At 46.3% G+C, this 25,003-nt stretch overlaps 1 protein-coding gene and 1 long non-coding RNA gene across 2 annotated transcripts in view; one reads left to right on the top strand and one right to left on the bottom strand.

Annotated features, from left to right (window-relative positions):
* tm9sf4 (transmembrane 9 superfamily protein member 4) overlaps positions 1-25,003 on the bottom strand; it is a 96,046-nt gene that overhangs the window by 60,168 nt on the left and 10,875 nt on the right. The window lies entirely within an intron of this gene.
* LOC139277564 (uncharacterized) lies at positions 370-25,003 on the top strand. The gene is made up of 2 exons (XR_011596109.1): positions 370-699; positions 24,679-25,003. It is a non-coding gene; the product is annotated as an uncharacterized lncRNA (long non-coding RNA).

Here is a 25,003-nt window from a genome sequence, read left to right as displayed (position 1 = left end):
CGGCGGAATCGAGTGGCCGGCGCGTTGCAGTCCGTTGGCCACCACGATCCAAATTCAACTCGGAGATTTTTCGGCCAGTCCCCACTTTCGTCCTGAAGCTGCCGACCGCTCCAAGCGCATCATCAAAGTGCCCACCGCTGCTCTCCCACACCTCCATCCCACCCAGCGTGAAATTTACCTGAAAAAAATTGACGAGCCTCCGCGCAGTGCCCCCGAAAGCTTTTTCTGTCAGTGCACCTGGTTTATTGTGTGTGAGGCACGGCAGCGTGGCGGCCCTTCAAGGGGCAGCGCGCTGCCGCAGCCGGCATGTTTTTTTTGCCGGCTGACTTCCCGATTGGCTGGACAATTATGGCCCTGAGTTCAGCCAGGCCACCAACAGGCAGCCTGGCAGCCCCTCTTGGGTGCCAGGCTGCTGGCCTGGCCAAAACCCTCCCTGGTGGCCCAGTGGCTGAACCTAAAAAAAACGCTGCTTCTCTCCCCTTTAAATAAGAGAGAGGCGTGGTGACACACATGCGCACTGACGTCACCACTGCTCTGCTGCTGAATGACTGCTGCAGAGACTCTGTCCCGCCCCTCACTAGCACTGACCGCTGCACTTCCGCCCCTTTTATGACCATCTGAAAAAAACGGCAAAGAGGAGAAAATTGATCGAGAGCCCGCCTCATCGGACCTGACAGTAAAAACATTTTTAAAAAAAAGGTAGGTGTGCCAGCTTTCTCATGGGCCTGAATTTCGGCCCCTATGCCTCCATTTATAAATCCCAGGGTCCCATATGCTTTATTAACTATTATGTTGACCTGCCTGCCACCTCAAATACTTGTGCACAAGTAACATAGAAACATAGAAAATAGGTGCAGGAGAAAGCCATTCGGCCCTTCTAGCCTGCACCGCCATTCAATGAGTTCATGGCTGAACATGCAACTTCAGTACCCCATTCCTGCTTTCTCGCCATGCCCCTTGATTCCCCGAGTAGTAAGGACTTCATCTAACTCCTTTTTGAATATATTTAGTGAATTGGCCTCAACAACTTTCTGTGGTAGAGAATTCCACAGGTTCACCACTCTCTGGTTGAAGAAGTTTCTCCTCATCTCGGTCCTAAATGGCTTACCCCTTATCCTTAGACTGTGACCCCTGGTTCTGGACTTCCCCAACATTGGGAACATTCTTCCTGCATCTAACCTGTCTAAACCCATCAGAATTTTAAACGTTTCTATGAGATCCCCTCTCATTCTTCTGAACTCCAGTGAATACAAGCCCAGTTGATCCAGTCTTTCTTGATAGGTCAGTCCCGCCATCCCGGGAATCAGTCTGGTGAACCTTCGCTGCACTCCCTCAATAGCAAGAATGTCCTTCCTCAGGTTAGGAGACCAAAACTGTACACAATACTCCAGATGTGGCCTCACCAAGGTCCTGTACAACTGTAGCAACACCTCCCTGCCCCTGTACTCAAATCCCCTCGCTATGAAGGCCAACATGCCATTTGCTTTCTTAACCACCTGATGTACCTGCATGTCAATGACTGATGTACCATAACACCCAGGTCTCGTTGCACCTCCCCTTTTCCTAATCTGTCACCATTCAGATAATAGTCTGTCTCTCTGTTTTTACTACCAAAGTGGATAACCTCACATTTATCCACATTATACTTCATCTGCCATGCATTTGCCCACTCACCTAACCTATCCAAGTCACTCTGCAGCCTCATAGCTCCTCGCAGCTCACACTGCCACCCAACTTAGTGTCATCTGCAAATTTGGAGATACTACATTCAATCCCCTCGTCTAAATCATTAATGTACAGTGTAAACAGTTGGGGCCCCAGCACAGAACCTTGCGGTACCCCATTAGTCACTGCCTGCCATTCTGAAAAGTACCCATTTACTCGTACTCTTTGCTTCCTGTCTGACAACCAGTTCTCAATCCATGTCAGCACACTACCCCCAATCCCATGTGCTTTAACTTTGCACATTAATCTCTTGTGTGGGACCTTGTTGAAAGCCTTCTGAAAGTCCAAATATACCACATCAACTGGTTCTCCCTTGTCCACTCTACTAGAAACATCCTCAAAAAATTCCAGAAGATTTGTCAAGCATGATTTCCCTTTCACAAATCCGTGCTGACTTGGACCTATCATGTCACCTCTTTCCAAATGCGCTGCTATGACATCCTTAATAATTGATTCCATCATTTTACCCACTACCGATGTCAGGCTGACCGGTCTATAATTCCCTGTTTTCTCTCTCCCTCCTTTTTTAAAAGGAGAACCTAGGCTTCTCTCTTCTTGCACCCCTTTAGAATTGTACAATTTAGCATATATTGTCTCCACTCATTCTTTGTACCAAAATGTATCACCTCACACTTTTCTGGGTTGAATTTCACCTGCCATGTACTCCCCCATTCCACCAACCTGTCTATATCCTCTTGAGGTCTATTACTATTATCCGCATTGTTTACTACACTTCCAAGTTTTGTGTCGTTTGCAAATTTCGAAATTGTGCCCTGTATCCAATGTTCCTGCAGCAGTGGTCCTAGTACTGAACCTTGGGGAACTCCACTGTATACCTCTCTCCAGTCCAAAAAAAACCCATTCACCTCAACTCTTTTTTCTATCCCTTAGCCAATTTTGTTTCCATGCTGTTACTGCCCCTTTTATACCAATAGGTGGTTCTTTCTCAAACGCCATTTGAAGGTCCATATACAAATCTGCCCTCATCCACCCTCTCTGTTACCGCATCAAAAATTCAATCAACTTAGTCAAACATCATTTGCCCTTACCAAATCCATACTGGCTCTCCTTTCAGAGTGCATGCTTATCCAAGTAACTGGTAATTTTCTCATGGATTATTGTTTTGCATAGCTTGTTTTCTACGGTTCTATGGCTCTATGGCTCATTTATAAAGCCAAGGATCCATATTTCGTGTTGGCAGACTGTAACTAATGTGGTACCGCAACGATCAGTGCTTGGGCCTCAGCTCTTCGCAATCTAGGCCAATGATTTGGATGAGGGGACCAAATGTAATATATCCAAGTTTGCTGATGATACAAAGCTAGGAGGGAATGTAAGTTGTGAAGAGAATGCAAAGAGGCTTCAAGGGGAATATAGACTGGGCAAGAAGATGGCAAAAGGAATTAAATGTGAAGTTATCCACTTGAGTAGGAAAAATAGAAAAGCAGAGTATTTTTTAAATGGTGAGAGATTGGGAAATGTTGGTGTTCAGAGGGATCTGGGTGACTTTGTAGAAGAATCACTGAAAGTTAACATGCAGGTACTGCAAGCAATTAAGAAAGCAAATGGTATGTTGGCCTCTTAGACTCAACTCCTATTACAAGAGGAGTTGAGTCTAAGAGTAAAGATGCCTTTCTGCAATTTTTGCGGCCATTGATGGCGGGCAAGATGGCGGCGGCCCAACCACCGGCCGTCTCCAATCCGGCGACATTGGGTGGCGAGGGATGAGGAAACTGGTAAAACCAATGCGCACCAGGGGCCGGGGGGCCATGGGCGGCGAGAATCGGCGGGTGATGAGGATCGGAGGACCGGCAGGAATCGGAAGGCAGCGAGGACCCAGGGAAGGTACAGCACGGACCAGCAGTGAGGCCGGGACCCAGGGAAGGTACAGCATGGACCAGCAGCAAGGTTGGGAGGCCGAGTCCAACAGCGAGGTCGGGAGATCGAGGCCAGCAGCGAGGCCGGGACACGAGGCCAGAATATGTGTGGTCACTAGTAAAGAACCAACGACCAAAGCTTGAGTGGCTGGAGAGTGAGCGGAAAAGCGCAGGAGAGCAGCGTGCTGGAGCTACAGTGTCAGTATTTTATGGAACAATTCACAGGCTGCTCCAAGATTAATGCACTCACCTACACTGTAATCTCTGCAATTATATAGGGCCCTGGTGAGACCACACCTGGAGTAGTGTGTACAATTTTGGTCTCCCTACCTAAGGAAGAATATACTTGCCACAGAGGGAGTGCAACAAAGGTTCACTAGATTGATTCCTGAGATGGGGAGATTGAGTAGACTAGGCCTATATTCTCTAGAGTTTAGAAGAATGAGAGGTGATCTCATTGAAACATACAAAATTCTTACAGGGCTTGACAGGGCAGATGCAGGGAAGAGGTTTTCCCTGGCTGGGAAGTCTAGAACCAGGGGTCACAGTCTCAGAATAATGGGTCGGCCATTTAGGACAGAGATGAGAAATTTCTTCACTCAGAGGGTGGTGAATCTTTGGATTTCTCTATCCCTTGAGGTGGTGGATGTTCAGTTGTTGAGTATATTCAAGACAGAGAGGGATAGATTTTTGGATATTAAGGGAATCAACAGAGATGGGGAAAGTGCAGGAAAGTGGAGTTGAGGTAGAAGATCAGCCATGATCGTATTAAATGGTGGAGCAGGCTCGAGGGGCCAAATGGCCTACTCCTGCTCCTATTTCTAATGTTCTTATGTTCTCAACTTGTCCTGCCACTTTCAAAAACTTGAACACGTACACGCCCAGGTCTCTCTGTTCCTACATCCACTTTAAAATTGGACCATTCCGTTTTTATTGCCTCTCCTCATTGTTCCTACCAAAATGTATCATTTCATACTTCTCTGCATTAAATTTCATCTGCTATGTATCTACAAGTCTGTCTCTGTCCTCCTGAAGTATGTTACTATCCACCTCACTGTTTACAACATTTCCGAGTTTCGTGTCATCTGCAAACTTTGAAATTATTCCCTGTATACCCAAGTCCCAGTCATTAATGAGAGGTGATCTTATTGAAATGTGTAAGATTATGAGGGAGCTTAACAGGTTGGATACAGAGAGGATGTTTCCACTGATAGGGGAGACTAGAACTAGAGGGCATAACTGAGATGAGGAGAAATTTCTTCTCTCAGAGAGTTGTGGATCTGTGGAATGCGCTGCCTCAAAGAGCTGTGGAAGCTGGGACATTGAATAAATTTAAGACAGAAATAGACAGTTTCTAAAACGATAAGGGAATAAGGGGTTATGGAGAGCGGGCAGGAAAGTGGACCCGAGTCCATGATCGGATCAGCCATGATCGTATTGAATGGCGGAGCATGCTCGAGGGGCCATATGGCCTACTCGTGCTCCTATTTTTTATGTTCTTATGTTAATGTATATTTAAAAAGTCAGGACCAGAATTGAAACCAAAGCAAACTGAAGTGACATTCCCTGACCACACATGGACACTAGAATTTGTGGTCTCAGTTCACTTCATTCAATTTGGGCCTTAATGTGTAATTTACACACAAATTTACCATTGGTGCAATGCTGAAACCACTTTGCACTCTTATTAAATATGTAGTATAACTCCACTCTAAATTGCAATCTTTCGAGTTCTGACAAATTGCAAACATCGAAAACATTATCTCCTCTAATTATAGATGGTGACAGGTATGCTGTATATTTCCATCATTTTCTGATTGTTTGATATTTTTGTGTGATGTGAGAATCTTTAAAGTTCTTGTATGAATCATTCTCTGCGTTATTTTCCACATTTTCAAACAATATGAGAGAAATAGAGAGAGAGAAGTGATCAAATATCAGTACTCTATTGAACATCACAAAGGAAATTCAAATTCAAATATAATAACTATAAATTATGTATATCCACGTGCTTCCTATCTGTCAGACTTCAGGCATCACACACTGTGTCATGCTTAAGGGAGGGAATAAGGTTGAATAGAATTTTTTAAAATTCGTTCCAGGATGTGAGCATCCCTAATTGCCCTTGAAAAGGTGGTAGTGAGCCGCATTTTTGAACCGCTGCAGTACGTATAGTGAAGGTGCTCCCACAGTGCTGTTAGGGAGGGAGTTCCAAGATTTTGACCCAGCGACGATGAAGGAACGGCAATATATTTCCAAGTCAGTATGTAACTTGGAGGGGAACTTGTAGGTGATGTTGCTGTCATGTATTCAACTATCATTGTAACCCATGTATAAGCTGACCTAAATTGTACACCTTGAGAACATTGACCACAATGGGCAAGCTTGTGGGAGACACTCCTAACCTGGACTTTCAGGTATAAAAGGGGAAGCTCCACCCACCTTCATCATTTGAGGTCTTGGTAATAAAGGTAACTAGTCACAGAGTGACCTTCTCTCAAGTATGGGCCTCGTGTGCATTTATACTGTAAAGTAAGGACATATCAGTTGCTCTCATTCGCCTGCTGTCCTTGTCCTTCTAGGTGGTAGAGGTCGCTGATTTGGGAGGTGCTGCTGAAGAAGCCTTGGCGAGTTGCTGCAGCGCATCTTGTAGATGGTACACACTGCAGCTATGGTACGCCGGTGGTGGAGGGAGTGAATGTTGAAGGTGGTGGGTGGGGTGCCAATCAAGCGGGCTGCTTTGTTCTGGATGGTGTCGAGCTTCTTGATGTGTTGTTGGAGCTGCACTCATCCAGGCAAGTGGAGCGTATTGCATCACATTGCTGACTTGTGCCTCGTAGATATTGGAAAGGCTTTGGGGAGTCAGGAGGTGAACCACTCACCACAGAATACCCAGCCTCTGAACAGTTCTTGTTACCACAGTATTTATGTGGGTGGTCCAGTTAGGTTTTTGGACAATGGTGACCCCCCAGGATATTGATGGTGGGAGTTTCGGTGATGGTATTGCCGTTGAATATCATGGGGAGGTGGTTGGATTCTCACTGGATGGAGATGGTCATTACCTGGCACTTGTGAGGCGTGAATGATTGATACTTGCCACTTATCAGCCCAAACCTGAATGTCGTCCAGGGCGTAATGCATGTGGGCATGGACTGCTTTATTTTCTGAGAAGTTGTGAAGGGCACTGAACACTGTGCAGTCATCAACGAACATTCCCACTTCTGACTTTATGATGGAGAGAAGGTCATTGATGAAGCAGTTGAAGGTGCTTGGGCCTAGGATACTGCCCTGAGGAACTCCTGCAGCGATGTCCTGGGTCTGGGATGATTGATCTTCAACCACCACAACCATCTTCCTTTGTGCTAGTTGTGGTTGTTGAAGATCAATCATCCCAGCCAGTCAGTGGAGCATTTTCCCCCTGATTCCCAGTGACTTCAATTTTACTCGGGCTCCTTGATGCCACACTCGATCAAATGCTGCCTTGATGTCAAGGGCAGTCATTCTCACCTCACCTCTGAAATTTAGCTCCTTTGTCCATGTTTGCACCAAGGCTGTAATGAAGTTTAGAGCCGAGTGGTCCTGGCGGAACCCAAACTGAGCATCAGTGAACAGATTACTCGTGAGTAAGTGCTATTTGATAGCACTGTCGTTGACACCTTCCATCACTTTGCTGATGATTGAAAGTAGACTGATGGAGCGGTAATTGGTTGGATTGGTTTTGTCCTGCTTTTTGTGGACAGGACATCCCTGTGCAGTTTTCCACAATGTCAGGTAGATGCCAGTGGTGTAGCTGTACTGGAAGGTTGGGGCAATGATGCAGCCCTGTTTGACCCGGTCCGGACGTGGATTGAGTCGGTAATGCATCTGTTGGTAAGGATCACGTCGTCATGGAGCAGGCGGAGGATGGTGACGAACTTTTGGGGGTATCCGAAATGGAGGAGGATGCTCCATAGACTCTCACGGTTGACAGTGTCAAAGACCTTTTTAAGGTTGAAGAAGGCTATGTATAAGGGCTGTAGTAATACCCGCCCTCCTGTATGGCAAAGAGACATAGACCATATACAGTAGATATCTCAAGTCGCTGGAGAAATACCTGCAACGATGCCTCCGCAAGATCCTACAAATCCCCTGGGAGGACAGACGCACCAACATTAGCGTCCTTGACCAGGCCAACATCCCCCAGCATTGAAGCACTGACCACACTTGATCAGCTCCGCTGGGCAGGCCACATCATTCTCATGCCACAAACAAAACTCCCAAAGCAAGCCTTCATGGCAAATGAGCCAAAGATGGGCAGAGGAAACGTTACAGGGACACCCTCAAACCTCCCTGAAAAAGTGCAACATCCCCACTGACACCTGGGAGTCCCTGGCCAAAGACCGCCCTAAGTGGAGGAAGTGCATCCGGGAGGGCGCTGAGCACCTCGAGTCTCATCGCCGAGAGTGTGCAGAAACCAAGCGCAGGCAGCGGAAAGAGCGTGCGGCAAACCTGTCCCACCCACCCTTTCCCTCAGCGACTATCTGTCCCACCTGTGACAGGGACTGTGGTTCTCGTATTGGACTGTTCAGCCGCCTAAGAACTTATTTTAAGAGTGGAAGCAAGTCTTCCTCGATTCTGAGGGACTGCCTATGATGATGATGATGATGAGCTGTACTGGAACAGCTTGACTAGACGTGCGACTTGTTCTGGGGCACAGGTCTTCAGCGCGACAACCAGGATGTTGTCGGGCCCCATAGCCTTTGCTGTATCCAGTGCACTCAGCCACTTCTGGATATCATGTGGAATTAATTGAATTAGCTTACAACTGGCTTCTGTGATGGCGGAGACCTCAGGAAGAGGCTGATAAAGATCATCTACTTGGCACTTGTGGCTGAAGATAGTTGAAAATGCATCAGCCTTTTCTTTTGTACTTGCGCACTGGGTTCCGCCATCATTGAGGATGGGGATATTCATGGAGCCTCCTCCTCCTGTTAGTTGTTTAATTCTCCACCACCATTCATGACTGAATGTGGCAGGACTGCAGAGCTTTGATCTGATCCGTTGTTTGTGGGATTGCTTATAGCATTCTGCTTCCGCTGCTTAGCATGCATGTAGTCCTGTGTTGCAGCTTCCCCAGGTTGCTACCTCATTTTTAACTACACCTGGTGCTGCTCCTGGCACACTTTTCTGCACTCCGCATTGAACCAGAGTTGGTCCCCTGGCTTGATGCTAATGGTAGAGTGAGGGATATGCCGGGCCATGAGGTTACAGATTGTGGTGGAATACAATTCTGCTGCTTCTGATGGCCCACAGCGCCTCATGGATGCCCAGCTATGAGCTGCTAAATCTGTTCTGAATCTATCCCATTTAGCACGGTGGTAGTGCCACACAATACGACGGAGGATTTCTTCAGTGTGAAGACGGAACTTTGTCTCCACAAATGACTGTGCGGTGATCACTGCTACCAATGCTATAATGGACAGGTGCATCTGCAACAGATAGATTGGTGAAGACGAGATCAAGTAGGTTTTTCTCCTCGTGTTAGTTCTCTCACCACCTGCTGCAGGCCCAGTCTGGCAGCTATGTCCTTCAGGACTCGGCCAGCTCGGTCAGTAGTGGTACTACTGAGCTACTCTTGGTGTTGAACATTGAAGTCCCTACCTAGAGTACATTCTGTGTCCTTGCTGCCCTCAGTGCTTCTTCCAAATAGTGTTCAACATGGAGGAGTACTGATTCATCAGCTGAAGGAGGGCGGTAGGTGGTAATCAGCAGGAGGTTTCCTTGCCCATGCTTGACCTGAAGCCATGAGACTTCATGGGGTCTAGAGTTGAGAACTCTCAGGGCCTCCCGACTGTATATCACTGTGCTACCATCTCGGGTGGGTCTATCCTGCCGGTGGGATAGGACATACCCAGGGATGGTGATGGAAGAGTTTGGGACATTGGCTGAAAATATGATTTTGTGAGTATGACTATGTCAGGCTGTTGCTTGACAAATCTGTGGGACAGCTCTCCCAATTTTGGCACAAGTCCCCAGATGTTAGTGAGGAGGACTTTGCACTGTCGACTGGGCTGGGTGTGCTGTTGTCGTGTCCAAAGCCGGTAAATGACAGGATAAATGCTGAGAGGCTACACTTACTGGAGTGTTTAGAACTAGTCTAGGGATAACGGGGTTGGCATTTAGGACTGAGACGAGGAGAAATTTCTTCACTCAGAGTGTTATGAATCTTTGGAATTCTCTACCCCAAGAAGGCTCAGTCTGGATGCTCAGTCATTGAATATAGTCAAGACTGTAAGAATTATTTATGACTTTCGCACCTCCCACTTTAGCTGTTGGAATGGGATTTGTAGACCTGAATCCACCTTAACAAAAACACATAGATACATCACCTCTCTGAGATCTTTTATTTAACCATTAATGCATGGATTTAATAAGAAACACAACTTGTCAGCGCAGGCATGCCGAGCCGAATGGTCTCCTTCTATGCTGTAAGTTTCCAGACCTGTTCTGGAGTCTTCAAGTGTCTGGTGACCAAAACGCCGATCACCTGAAGTCTGTTGAAACCTTTAGACGTCTTCTTTCCATTAGACCAGGACATGTTGTGGAGCTGAGTCCACGGCCAGATCAGCCATGATCTTGTTGAAGGCGGAGCAGGCTCGAGGGGCTAGATGTTCCTAATTCTTATGTTCTTATGTTCTTATGTTTGTCCTGGCTGACTGCAGTAAACGAGCTAGGTATTATTAAGTTCTTATATTCTTTGTGTCCAGACTTCTCGCATGTGATTTTCACATGGACGTCTCAATGATTGAACCAGAAGGGGAACAGCCATGCTTGAAGGAACCAAAGTTTAGAGGGGTTATTTCACCACTCAAATTGCTGCTGGATAAGAAACAATTGAAGTTTAATGAGTGTCTTATCTCAAGACAGTACCGACTGGTCCCATAGCAACCCAAGATTTATCCTTGGTTACAAGCTGCTTTTGTCTGACATATTGGCCTGGAATTTATGGTCAGCGGCAAGCGATGGCACTCGTCGCTCACCTCCAAGAAAGTTGCCCACAAAGATCTCATGATCTCTGTGACATTGATTTCAGCTCTCCCAAACTTTGCTTGAATCTGGCGCCAAATAAAACAAATCTCCAGTGTCCAGCAACAGGTGTCATCATGTTGGCTAAGCAGTCAATCACATTGAAGAATTTTCACAGACAGCAAATCAGGAAGTAAAATGCACAGATTCTAATTTACCTTTTATAAATTTTACAGAGAGTAAAATAAAGATTGGGACATACACATAGGATTATGGTAGAAACTGAAATAGCATAAACAAACTTAAAAAAATATTGTTTTAAAAACCATGTAATTCTTAATCATATTAATGAAAAAAATTGACATTCCATAAATATAACATTCATTTTTCAGAGCCAGAACGGTTGTACAACAGTCAATATGCTATTAAAACCTCATTTACATCTCTTTCAACAGGGGCGTGGGGGGGTTAACATCAGAGGCCACTCTCTGCTCTGTCTGTCGCTCTGATTCTCTCCTCCCCTCCCGCTCTCGCTGGTTCATCTCTCACTTTGCCTCCTCCCCTCCCTGCCTCTCTCACTCTGTGCCTTTCTCAGTCAGATCGGGGCCCCGCTACATAAAAATGGAACCAGAAGGAGTTTGTTTCTTATCCAGCAAAATTGTTTAACAGCGATATTCCAGCGCAATGAGGGCAGTTTTCATCCTTCAGTGTCATTTCAATTGATTGCCGACTCTGCAGAGTTCCACAGCGCAACCTGTGGCGGAGCAGGGAATGATTGACGGCAACTTCAGGATTTCCACGTTTATCTGCGCATACGCTAAATCCTGAAGTTGCAGAGTTTCAGTTTCAGAGGGACAATGACGGCGAACGCTGACAGTTTTGCCGTCACTACTACTGCAAAAACCAGGGCAGCGTGTGTTTAAAAGGTTCTTCCATATTCCTGTTCCTCAACTTGCATTTTAATGTGGTTTAGCCATCATTAAAAGATCTTGTTGTTGTTAGGGATGTTTAAAGCAGATTTTTCCTTCAACTGAGATTGATAGAGTTTTGGACTCTAATTAGGGCTAAATATTTGGGTGCGCCCCATTTGGGGGTGGTGGGTGGTAACACACACGGGGTGCGAGACTTTGCGGCAGGCGTAGAAGTCTCACCTCTCATGAGAAATTGGCAAAATCAAGCGCTCCACTTCCTTTCTGGGGCGGGAGCGGGCGCACAGCTGGGGGGGGAGGGGCATTGCCGCATAGGAGGGGCTCTTCCCTGAATTAAAGGGATCGGGCCAAACTACATATTCTCCATTAATGAAAAGATCCTACCTGTGGAGCGGAGGCACTCGAGCAGAGGCTGGGCTGACTGATTGCGGCATAGACCCCGCGTCCAAAGCAGAAAAGGGACGCACAAGAAAACCGGCCTTTTTTTTTGAACAGCAGCCCCCCTCCCTTTCAACTTTCACCCCGCTATCGGCCTGCCGCCCGGTACACGTCCCCTGAAGCTGTCACTGTCATCGCCCGGTGCAATTTCAGGGAGCGATACCCAATTTAGGGTCCGGGGCGCTAACGGGGCACTGCACATGGTGATGATGTCAGCATCGCCGGCGCAGTAGAGCGGGGTGCTACGTTTAACCGCCACCGCTAAACTCCTGCCAAATTTAGCGGGAGTCGTTAGCGGCACCTCGCCCAGTCACAAAGTCATTTGTGCCCTTTAACGGGAGGCACAAATTATCTGAATTTCTCCTCCTAAGGGTATCACGGGATATGGGGCGGAGAAATGTAGTCGAGGTAGAAGAGCAGCCATGATCGATTGAATGATGGAGCAGGCTCGAGGGACTGTACGGCCCATGTCTCCTCCTATTTCTTATATTCTTATAAAACAAAGGCAATAATTTGTAATGTAAAGTCTCCAGTGGTGAAATACGAGAAGGACAATAACTGCAACTGTTAACTGACTTTTGAACAAGCACACCCAGTTTTTAAATTAACAGCATTTAACTTTTACAGTCTACAGGGACAGACACCTATATTTCAGCAGACTATTACAACATGTTTTACATTATAAAAGGTTCCTGTACTTATAACATATGCATTGCTCTGACATAATGTGAGCAATGCCACATGATATTCATTCATCATCATAGGCAGTCCCTTGGAATCGAGGAAGACTTGCATCCACTCTTAGTATGAGTTCTTAGGTGTCTGTACAGTCCAATACAAGAACCACAGTCTCTGTCACAGGTGGGACAGACAGTGGTTGAAGGAAAGGGTGGGCGGGGAGTCTGGTTTGTCGCACGCTCCTTCCGCTGCCTGCGCTTGAGTTCTGCATGCTCTCGGTGACGAGACTCGAGGAGCTCAGTGCCCTCCTGGATGCACTTCTCCCACTTAGGGCGGTCTTTGGCCAGGGACTCTCAGGTGTCACTGGGAATGTCGCACTTTATCAGGGAGGCTTCAAGGATGTCCTTGTAACGTTTCCACTACCCACCTTTGGCTCGTTTGTCGTGGACGAGTTCCAAATAGAGCGCTTGCTTTGGGAGTCTCGTGTCTGGCATGCGAACTATGTGGCCTGCCCAGCAGAGCTGATCAAGTGCGTTCAATGCTTCAATGCTGGGGGATGTTGGCGCATCTGTCCTCCCAGGGGATTTGTAGGATCTTGCGGAGACATCGTTGATGGTATTTCTCCAGTGACTTGAGGTGGTCTACTGTACATGGTCCATGTCTCTGAGCCATACAGGAGGGCGGATATTACTATGGCCCTATAGACCATGAGCTTGGTGACAATTTTGAGGGCCTGGTCTTCAAACACTCTTTTCCTCAGGCGGCCAAAGGCTGCACTGGCGCACTGGAGGCAGTGTTGGATCTCGTCGTCAATGCCTGCTCTTGTTGATGGAAGGCTCCCGAGATAAGGGAAGTGATCCACGGTGTCTAGGGCCGCGCCGTGGATCTTGATGTCTGGGGGGCAGTGCTGTGCGGCGAGGACAGGCTCTTGTCGTACTGATGTTTAGCGTAAGGTCCATGCTTTCGTACGCCTCAATAAATACGTCGATTATGTCCTGGAGTTCAGCCTCTGTGTATGCGTAGCTCGACGACAGAGGTTGGGGTAGTCTTGAACTTGGCCTGGAGACGGCAAAGGTTGAACAGCTTCCCTCTGCTACTGTAGTTTAGTTCCACTTGTCAACTGTGAGGTGGAGCATAGCAGCGAGGAAGATTGAGAAGAGGGTTGGGGTGATGACGCAGCCCCGTTTGACCCCGGTCCAGACGTGGATTGGGTCTGTGATGGATCCGTTGGTAAGGATCATGGCCTGCATGTCGTTGTGGAGCAGGCGGAGGATGGTGATGTACTTTTGGGGGCATCCAAAACAGAGGAGGACGCTCCATAGACCCTCGCGGCTGACAGTGTCAAAGGCCTTTGTAAGGTCGAAGGCGGCCATGTATAAGGGCTGGCGCTGTTCCCTGCATTTTTCCTGCAGCTGTCGCGCTGCAAAAACCATGTCCGTTGTGCCCTGGAGGGGCCGAAATCCACACTGATTCCGGGAGGAGTTCCTCGTTCACGGAGAGAAGACAGTTGAGGAGGACAGTACTACGTTAAATAGCGAGGGTTAAAATGGATAACTGGCGAGTTTGAGTCTGACAGTACGAACTGTATGCGGGGAACAATCCCTGTGCCGGAACAGGTTGGCCCAAGGCCCACTCAATATTGGATTTCATTTAAGTAGATGTAAATAGCCTCATTTAAATTCGGACAGCGTGCTGTGGGTGTCTACTGGACGTCCTCAGGCACTCAAGAGGTGAAAGAATGTGAATTTAACTCACTGCATTACCAGTGTAAACATCTTAATCTTTTGTAAGTAGTCACAACATTCTGCCGTTTTAAACTTAAGAAATTGCACTGTATCATCTCCATTGAAGTACAAGAGGCAAATATCTTCTCAGAACATTTTTATTGTAACTGCAGCATACAAGAGGACTACAACTCTCAATCAACAGGGAAGCCACAAAAGCCTCGAAAACAAATGATCAGACTTTAGCTGTAATTGTAATTCTGTTTAACAGTTATTCCAAGGAAGTGAAGTTAAATTTGAACACAACATTAGTTAGGTCAAAGCATGACTAATGTGTACTGTGTTGGGAAACCATTATTAGAAAGATATTAGGGTAATGCAAAGGATACAGTAGAGATTTATTAGAATGATACCAGAAATGAGAGATTATAGTATGAATGACTTAAACAATTGGAGCTTTTGTCACTGCAACGGGGAAGGTTAAGGTGGAACCTGATACAGGTTTTCAAAATCATGAAAAGTTTTCAGCTGGTAACAATTTCCATTGGTTGGTGAATCAGAAACAAGGAGAAATTGAGTGATTATCATTAGAAGAATGAAGGGGGAAGTTGGAAGAATATTTTCACACTTTATTATTAGAACATAGAATGCTTTATGAGAAATAGCTATCGAGACAAAGACTTTATAGTTTAAACTAGAACAGGATAAGCATTTGAAAATGATACTAAGAAAGGGTGGGGACATATGATTAGATGAATTAACTTCAAGAGAAGAGTTAATGCCTTCACAGGCATGATGGACTGATTGGCTCCCTTCTGGAGTAAAAACAGAAAATGCTTGAAACGCTCAGATGATCAGGCAGCAGCTGTGGAAAGAGAAACAGAGTTAACGTTTCAGGTCTGTGATCCTTCATCAGAACTGGAAAAAGTTAGAGATGTAACAGATTTTTAAGCCAAAATGGAAGGTCTGTGATAGGATGGAAGGCAGGAGAGATTAAAAGACAAAAGGGACGATAGTGCAAAGCAAAAGGAGATGGTAATGGGACAAGTAAAGAACTAAAAGATGAGTCTAGATGAGGTGTAAATGGGTATAGCTAATTCATAACAGCTGCCATGTGAGAGATAAAAAAAATAGGGGCAGAGTTTATGGTCTAAAATTGTTGAACTCGATGTTGAGTCCAGAAAGCTGTAAAGTACCTAATCGACAGATGAGGTGCTGTTTCTCGAGCTTATGTTGTGCTTCATTGGAACAGTGTAAGAGGCCGAGGATGGAGAGATCAAAGTGGGAGTGGAGCGGAGAATTAAAGTGGCAGGCGACTAGAAGCTGAGGTTACGCTTATGAACTTAAAAAAAAATTGTTCATGGGAAGTGGGCGTCGCTGGCAAGGCCAGCATTTATTGCCCATCCCTAATTGCCCTTGAGAAGATGGTGGTGAGCTGCCTTCTTCAACCGCTGCAGTCCGTGTGGTGAAGGTACTCCCACAATGCTGTTAGGAAAGGAGTTCCAGGATTTTGACCCAGCGACGATGAAGGAACGGCGATATATTTCCAATTCAGGATGGTGTGTGACTTGGAGGGGAACATGGAGGTGGTGGTGTTCTCATGTGCCTGCTGCCCTTGCCCTTCTAGCTGGTAGAGGTCACGGGTTTGGCTGATGCTGCCGTACAAGCCTTGGTGAGTTCCTGCAGTGCATCTTGTAGACGGTACACACTGCAAGCACGGTATGGTCTGTGATGGAGGGAGTGAATGTTTAAGGTGGTGGATGGGGTGCCAATCAAGTGGGCTGTTTTGTCCTGGGTGGTGTCGAGCTTCTTGTTGGAGCTGCATTCATCCATACAGTGCCTTGTGGAAAGGCTTTGGGGAGTTAGGAAGCGAGACACTTGCTGCAGAATACCCAGCCTCTGAACTGTTCTTGTTGCCACAGTTAATTGTCCAGTCAATGGTGACCCCCAGGATGTTGCTGCTGGGGGATTCGGTGATGTATTAGTATTAGTAGTATTAGGCAGTCCCTCGTATCGAGGATGACCTGCTTCCACACCAAAAAGGGATGAGTTCACAGATGTTTCAACGTGGGGTGGCCATTGTACACCAGCCACCACACAGGCTTGACAGAGCTAGGTCTTGATCCAGTGGCAAGAGTTAACCAAGATGACTGGAGACCAAGCTCTGCTGCATGGGCCTAGTGCACACGCACGTACTCCCACTTTGATGTCTCCAAGATAAGAGGAGACTAATTGATGTCCTGTTATTGACTGCTCCATTTTTGATTGGGGCGGAGGAGTGGTGAGATATTGGAACCCAGGAGCATCGTGATTGGGGCCAGGGGAGGCGAGTGTTTGGGGCCCAGAAGAGGCGAGGGTCCAGGGACAGCACGGGCCAGCCCACACTAGAGAGCAGAGAACTGACATTCGATATGATATTTAAACAAGTCCAATATGTCTCCGAGCTACACTCGTAGTGGTAAAACAGCTTTTTCCTCATGGAACGTGCAGCTCTGAGTTCCTGGCCCAATTACAAAAATAAAGTGCAACATTAACTGAGCCTAAAATGAACAACAAAATGGGTTTAGTCCAAGGTTATCAAAGTAATCCTATCAAAATCAGATGGAATTTAGCTTCATACCAAAACCTCTTCTTCCAGTTGTTTAATTTGGAATCAAATCAACAATTTTCCCTAAAGATATATCCAGCATGAGGGATAAACACCAAACCCTAGAATCCAAATAGGTAATTTCAGGTCTAATTAGTAAAATACAGTTAGCTCACTTTAGATCAGAAGAAATAGGTAACATTCTTGCTCAGAACAAGCAAATGTCCCTCTGAGCCATCATAAGGTCATTAAAGGGGGATGCCATGATCCAGCACTGTCTGTGGGGACCACCCCTCATACGGGCACATCTTGAGAAATCTCAGGCATGCAATCGTGCTTTTCTATCCACTAATTTTAATGGATCTAAAATCAATGGCTGAAAGCAATTTCATGCTGGGGGTAGCAGGTCATGGAATCACCCTGTCCTGTTACAAGTTTCATGGTCTTATAGCTGTTGATTGGCTCAATAACACTAAAAGTGGCCTCATAGTAGCTTTGATGATCCAGTGGCCTACAACAAGTCACTAACCATCAGTTGAGGGAAGTGAAGTGCGATGGAGATCATGTGGTATGATTCTGATTTAGTTGTGTAAATATAGCTTACATCGCTACACCAGAGTAAAACATGACATTGCACGAACTTTGCTGGAAATGGTTAAAGAGAGACAACAGCCTGGCTGTTTGTCCAAGTACAGAAGTTCTAAAAACTCATCTGTTTCTTTTATTGCACTTATGAACCACAAATGTTAACATAGTATACCCAGATTCTCACCACTCAGACGCGGTTAAGTCCAAACTAAACTGAAGAGAAGTTAAAATAAACAGAATGGGTAAGATTATCCAACCATCTCACTCTTTCTATATTAGCTACACCGCATCTACTAACTATGCCACTGTTTTTGTGCTCCTGACCAAAACATTTGCGAGTGGCACAGACTGAGATGGAACAAGAGAAGAGATCAAAACAGTTGGGGATTGGGTTTACTGGATCTTGGCTGGATGCCAGAGACCTGGATCCAGTAACAGTTCTTTTTCACACAGACAGCCACAGTTTTTTTTACACATCCATAAAATAACACGGTTAATGTTCAATGTTGATTTTTTTCTCTCTGAAAGACCCAGGCCAAATTGAGCTTGTGTTCATAAAGCCGAAGTAAGTGTTTGTTTGGGAAGATTTGATTTCTTAAAAAAACAACTTTGTTCATTTACTACAAACACCTTAATTCATGTTACCAAACAGTACAAGGTAATAAACACCTCACTAATTTGATAGTTAATTACTTGTAACTGCAGATTATTCAAAAAGGATACTTTATAATGTTTGAGAAGCAGTGGAATTACAGCCATGGATCTACTGGATCCAAACTACTTCATCTGTTCTTCCCCATGGCATCATGGGTAAATGCTCCACCAGGTGTGGTTCCTGACTCAAATACATCATAAGCTTCTAGGTGTGATTCAAAGTCTATGCTGACTTAACTGGTCTCAGCCAGAGCAGCAGTGGAAGTGCTACAATTGTCCTCAATTTGCCTGTGCTAGGAAGAGGAAAACAAATCCCCAGACTCCTGATCTTGATTATTATCTAGTGCTCTCCAATGGAAAGTGTGCATTGGTGTGAACATCGGGTGAGGTTTGGACTTTTGACAAGGTCCCACACAAGAGATTGGTGTGCAAAACCAAAGCACATGGTTTTGGGTGTAATGTACTGACGTGGATAGAGAACTAGTTGGCAGACAGGAAGCAGAGAGTCGGGATAAACGCGTCTTTTTCAGAATGGCAGGCAGTGACTAGTGAGGTGCCGCATGGCTCAGTGCTGGGACCCCAGCTCTTTACAATATACATTAATGATTTAGATGAAGGAATTGAGTTTAATATCTCCAAGTTTGCAGATGATACTAAACTGGGTGGCGGTGTGAGCTGTGAGGAGGACGCTAAGAGGCTGCAGGGTGACTTGGACAGGTTAAGTGAGTGGGCAAATGCATGGCAGATGCAGTATAATGTGGGTAAATGTGAGGTTATCCACTTTAGGGGCAAAAACACGCAGGCAGAATATTATCTGAATGGCGGCAGATTAGGAAAAGGGGAGATGCAAGGAGACCTGGGTGTCATGGTACATCAGTCATTGAAAGTTGGCATGCAGGTACAGCAGGCAGTGAAGAAGGCAAATGGTATGTTGGCCTTCATAGCTAGGGGATTTGAGCATAGGAGCAGGGAGGTCTTACTGCAGTTGTACAGGACCTTGGTGAGGCCTCACCTGGAATACTGTGTTCAGTTTTGGTCTCCTAATCTGAGGAAGGACGTTCTTGCTATTGAGGGAGTGCAACGAAGGTTCACCAGACTGATTCCCGGGATGGCTGGACTGACATATGAGGAGAGACTGGATCAACTGCGCCTTTTATATACTGGAGTTTAGAAGGATGAGAGGGGATCTCATAGAAACATATAAGATTCTGACTAGACTGGACAGGTTAGATGCGGGAAGAATGTTCTCGCTGTTGGGGAAGTCCAGAACCAGGGGGCAGAGTCTTAGGATAACGGGTAGGCCATTTAGGACTGAGTTGAGGAGGAACTTCTTCACTCAGAGAATTGTTAACCTGTGGAATTCCCTGCTGCAGAGAGCTGTTGATTGTTCATTGGATATATTCCTAAAGGGATCAAGAGGTACGGAGAGAAAGCAAGAAAGGGGTACTGAGGGAATGATCAGCCATGATCTTATTGAATGGTGATGCAGGCTCGAAGGGCCGAATGGCCTACTCCTGCACCTATTTTCTATGTTTCTATGTTTGTCTGTAATGTCTTCACGCTCGAATAGTCTGCCAATACACAAAGATCTACCACTTAGAATCTTACAGCACAGAAGGAGTCCATTCAGCCCATCGTACCTGTGCCGGGTCTTTAAACGGGCTACCAATTAATCCCACTGCCCGCTTTTTCCCCATAGCCCTGCAATTTTTTCCCCTTCAAGTATTTATCCAATTCTCTTTTGTAAGCTACTACTGAATCTGGTTCCACCACCCTCTCAGGCAGTGCATTCCAGATTACAACAACTCGCTGCGTAAAAAAATTCTCATCTCCCTTAGGCAGCAGCATGAGCCAACAGAGGTCAGAAGAAAAGTATTTATTAAAAGGTGGGAATGCAGCATTTGCCTCCCAACCTTGAGGTAATTGGTTTGCGTCACTGTGTAAATGCCTGCTTGACTGCACTTAATTTCATCAGTCCTTGACCAGGCAGTGAGATATAAATGGCACGAGGAAGTGAGATATGTTATCACTGAGTAATGAAAACCTGATGTCAATCTCACCCAATTTAGATTAACATATCATGGGAGATGCTTACAGTGGAGCAATAATGCCATTGATTATCAGGGGGCAGTGGTTAGACTCGCTTGTTGGAGATAGTCGTTGCCTGGCACTTGGGCGGTGCGAATGTCACTTGCCACTTATCAGCCCAAGCCTGAATGTCGCCCAGGTCTTGCTGCATGCAGGCATAGACTGCTCCATTATCTGAGGGGTTGCGAATGGCACTGAACACTGTGCAGTCATCAGCAAACACCCCCACATCTGACCTTATGATGGAGGGAAGGTCGTTGATGAAGCAGCTGAAGATGGTTGGGCCTAGGACACTGCCCTGAGAAACTCCTGCAGCGATGTCCGGAGGCTGTGATGATTGACCTCCAACAACCACAATCATCTTCCTTTGTGCTAGGTATGACTCCAGCCAGTGGAGAGTTTTTCCGCTGATTCCCATTGACTGCAGTTTTACTAGGGCTCCTTGATGCCACACTCGGTCAAATACAGCCTTGATGTCAAGGGCAGTCACTCTCATCTCACCTCTGGAATTCAGCTCTTTTGTCCATGTTTGAACCAAGGCTGTAATGAGATCTGGAGCCGTGGTGCTGGCGGAACCCAAACTGAGCATTGATGAGCAGGTTATTGGTGAGTAAGTGCTGATGATTGAGAGTAGGCTGATAGAGCGGTAATTGGCCGGATTGGATTTGTCCTGCTTTTTGTCAACAGGACATACCTGAGCAGTTTTCCACATTGTCGGATAGATGCTAGTTTTGTAGCTGTACTGGAATAGCTTGACTAGAGACGCGCCTAGTTCTGGAGCACAAGCCTTCAGCACGACAGCTGGGATGTTGTCGGGGCCCATAGCCTTTGCTGTATCCAGTGCGCTCAGCGACTTTTTGATATCACGTGGAATGAATCGAATTGGCTGAAGACTGGCTTTTATGATGATGAGGACCTCAGGAGGAGGCCGATATGAATTGTCCACTTGGCACTTCTGGCTGAAGATGGTTGCAAATGCTTCAGCCTTGTCTTTTGCACTCACGTGCTGGGCTCCACCATCACCAAGGACAGAGATATTCATGGAGCCTCTGCCTCTCCTCATTAGTTGTTTAAAAGTGGGTTGTAATCATAAGGAGGTTTCCTTGCCCATGCTTAACCTGAAACCATGAGACTTTATGGGATCCGGAGTCAATGTTGAAGATTCCCAGGGCCACTCCCTCCTGACTGTATACCACTATGCCACCACCCCTGTGGGTCTGTCCTTCCAGTGGGACAGGACATATCCAGGTGGTGATGGAAGAGTCTGGGACATTGGCTGAAAGATATGATTCTGTGAGTCTGGCTGTTGCATGACTAGTCTGTGTCAAGTCTTGCCTAATCCTAATCTTTTTAGTCTGTGGGACAGCTGTCCCAATTTTGGCACAAGTCCCCAGATGTTGGTGAGGAGGACTTTGCATAGTCGACTGGGCTGGCTGTACCATTGTCGTGTCTGTAGCCAGTGCCGAGGTCGATGCCGGGGTGGTCCATCTGGTTTTATTCTTCTTATTGTTACTCGTAGAGGTTTTGTTACAACTGAGTGGCTTGCTAGGTCATTTCAGAGGGCAGTTGTGTCAACTACATTGCCGTGGGTGTGGAGTCACATGTAGGCCAGACCAGACAAGAACGGCAGATTTCCTTCCCTAAAGTACATTAGTGAACCAGATGGGGTTTTACAACAATCCGAAAGTTTCATGGTCACCATTACTAATACTAGCTTTTTATTCCAGATTTATTTAATTAACTGAATTTAAATTCCCCAGCTGCCGTGGTGGGATTTGAACTCACGCCTCTGGATTAATAATCCAGGCTGCTGGATTACTAGTCCAGTAACATTACCACTATGCTACGGTTCAGGAAGATTTGTTTGGTGGTGGGATCACGCTGGAGGTGGCAGAAATAGCGGAGAATGATATGGTGAATGAGGAGACTGATAGGGTTCCCCTTGTCCTCACATTTCACCCCATCATGGTTCTGGGAGGAGAGGAAGGGGTGAGAGCAGAAGTGCAGGAAATAGAGTGGAGAGTCAAAGGCCATGTCAACCTTGGTAGAAGGGAATCCTCAGTTGAGGAAAAAGGAAGACATATCATCAGAGCAGATGCGACAAATACAGAGAAACTGGGAGAATGGAATAGAGTCCTTACAGGAAGTGTAGTCCAGGTAACTATGGGAGTCAGTGGGCTTATAGTGAATGTTTGTCAACAATCGATCCCCAGAAATGGAGATAGAAAAGTCGAGGAAGTGAAGGGAAGAGTCGGAGATGGACCATGTGAAGGTAAGGGAAGGGTGGGAATTGGAAGCAAAGTGAATGAAATTTTCTAGTTCAGGGTGAGAGAAGGAAATGGCACCGATACAATCATCAATGTACCAGAAAAAGAGATGAGAGAGGGGACCCGAGTAGGACTGGAACAAAGAATGTTCCATGTAGCCTATAGGCATAGCTCAGACCCATGTCGGTTCCCATAACAACACCTTTAATTTGGAGGACGTGAGTGGAATCAAAGGAGAAGTTGTTCAATGTGAGAACAAGTTCAGCCAGGCGAAGGAGGGTGGAGACTGGTTGTGTCTCTGCTCAAGGAAAAAGCGAAGCACCCTCAGGCCATCCTGGTGGGGGATGGAAGTGTAGAGTGATTGGACGTCCATGCGAAAAGGAAATGGTTTGGGGCCAGGAAACTGGAAACTGTTAAAGTGGTGGAGAGTGACGGAAGAGTCAGTGGGAAGAGAGTGAACAAAGGGAGAAAAGATAGAGTCGAGTTGGGAAGAGGTAAGTTCCGCAACCTCCTGTGTTGTAAATTCTATAATTAAGATATCCAACAACGGATGTAGAGTGTTTAGTTCATCATTGCACATTCTTTTTAATAAACATTACTCTCTGTATGTTCTAAGTATATATAAGCCTAGAATTAGTATTAGTGGACTAATAGTTAATAAAGTTCTACAACATTCCTTTGTCTGCTACTTTAACATTAACCCATTCATATTAAATGGCTTAGGAGGAGAAATTCGGGGCTTTTGCGCCTCCCATTAGTGTCGCTGGAGGGCGCTAACGGGACGCAAACGACTTTTCACCGTTACCGATTCCCGTAAAATTCCGCGGGAGTTTAGTGGCAGCGGTAACCAGTATCGCTCCACTCTAACCAATAGCGCCCTGCTCCGCTGCGCCAGCGATGACAATGTCATCACCATGTGCAGTGACCCGTTTTCGCCTCGTTGCGAACATTCGATAGCACCCCCTGAAACCACTTGCGGGGTGACAATTAAAGAGGAGGTGGGGAACTTACCCCCAAAAATAGCCGACTTGCCGGGCGCGGCCTTCTTCCTCCTCGGTCACGGGGCCTTTGTCACAATCTTGCAGCCCAGCACTCTGCTTGTGTGACGGCCTGCTGCTACGGCACCTCGCTCCCTGGTGTTCCAGGGATGGCCCTTTTTCCCACCCGCAGAGTCGGCGGCTTGGCCCTCACCTGTTGCCGGCATGGCCAAACCAGCAGCCGCCATTGTCGGGCCAACTCTAGAGTCAGCCGACAATTAAATTAAGATGGCAGCCGCGGTGCTGGGCCCTCCCCTTTAAGGGGGGCCGCTGCGCTCCAGCCACCGACAGCTTCGTCGCCCCGTGTGGGCCGCCTCCTGGGGTGCCAACTACGGGGTGCGGCGCAAAGCCATTTTCGTCCGCGGTATCCCGCCCTCTGCCCTCGGGTGCAAACCATTTATTGCCTGGCTAGTGCTGGCCGGAGGCGCTAACGGGCCTTGCGCAGAGGAGCAATTTCGGCACCTATGCCTCTATTTATATAGCCCAGGATCCCAGATGCTTTACGAACAGCTTTGTTAACCTGTCCTGCCACCTTCAAAGATTTGTGCCCAAGACTCCCCAGTCTCCCTGTTCTTGCAGCCCTTTTAAAATTGTACCATTTCTTGTGTATGGTCTCTTCTCATTCTTCCTACCAAAATGGATCACTTCTTACTTCTCTACGTTGAATTTTATCTGCCATGTGTCCACCCATTCTGCCAACCTGTCTATGTCTTCAAGTCTATTGCTACCTTCCTCACTGTTTACTACACTTCCAAGTTTCATGTCATCTGCAAATTTCAAAATTATGGTCTGTACCCTACAGTCCAATTAACAGTGCTGGGGAATTCCACACAAAGACACAATGAAAGTCTTTAATTTCTTTTTTCCAACATGTTATAACAAATTGAACCTAAAATGCTTGACCTCAGAATAAATAAAATACTTCCCTAGTTACAGATAATGACAGGAATTTCTTACTTGTTGGATGTGGTTCTCTTATTCTTAGAGCTATGTATGTAAACAGTTACTACGACTGTAAAAAATTGAACAAGCAATAGAAGTGAATACCGATAGTTACTGCTTTTCTTTCATCTTCCACCAGCACATCCACTCATCCAGCAGGGAAGATGAGACAGTCTGAGCTACAGAATTCTCTACAACTGACTTTAATACTACCCTATGTACAAGTAGATTACCTTGTTTTGACCTCGCCCCCCCATAATTCTCCGTTCCCACGAGATAGAGAGCTCCACTGCTGTGCTAGCTTATTCTGGCAAGAAACATTCATTTGAATGCCAGACAAGGGGGAGTTATATCTCCCTCGGCTGGAAGCCCAGTGTTCTAAATCACAATTATTTTTCTTTCAAATGTTATTATTACTGGAATGTGATCATTCATATTGAAGATATTAAAATATGTTGCAATTA

The sequence above is a fragment of the Pristiophorus japonicus genome, chromosome 12 (assembly GCF_044704955.1).
Source record: "Pristiophorus japonicus isolate sPriJap1 chromosome 12, sPriJap1.hap1, whole genome shotgun sequence".
In the NCBI taxonomy this organism is placed as follows: domain Eukaryota; kingdom Metazoa; phylum Chordata; class Chondrichthyes; family Pristiophoridae; genus Pristiophorus; species Pristiophorus japonicus.
Note: the sequence above shows the minus strand (reverse complement) of the source record. Positions and strands in the feature narration are given on the sequence as shown.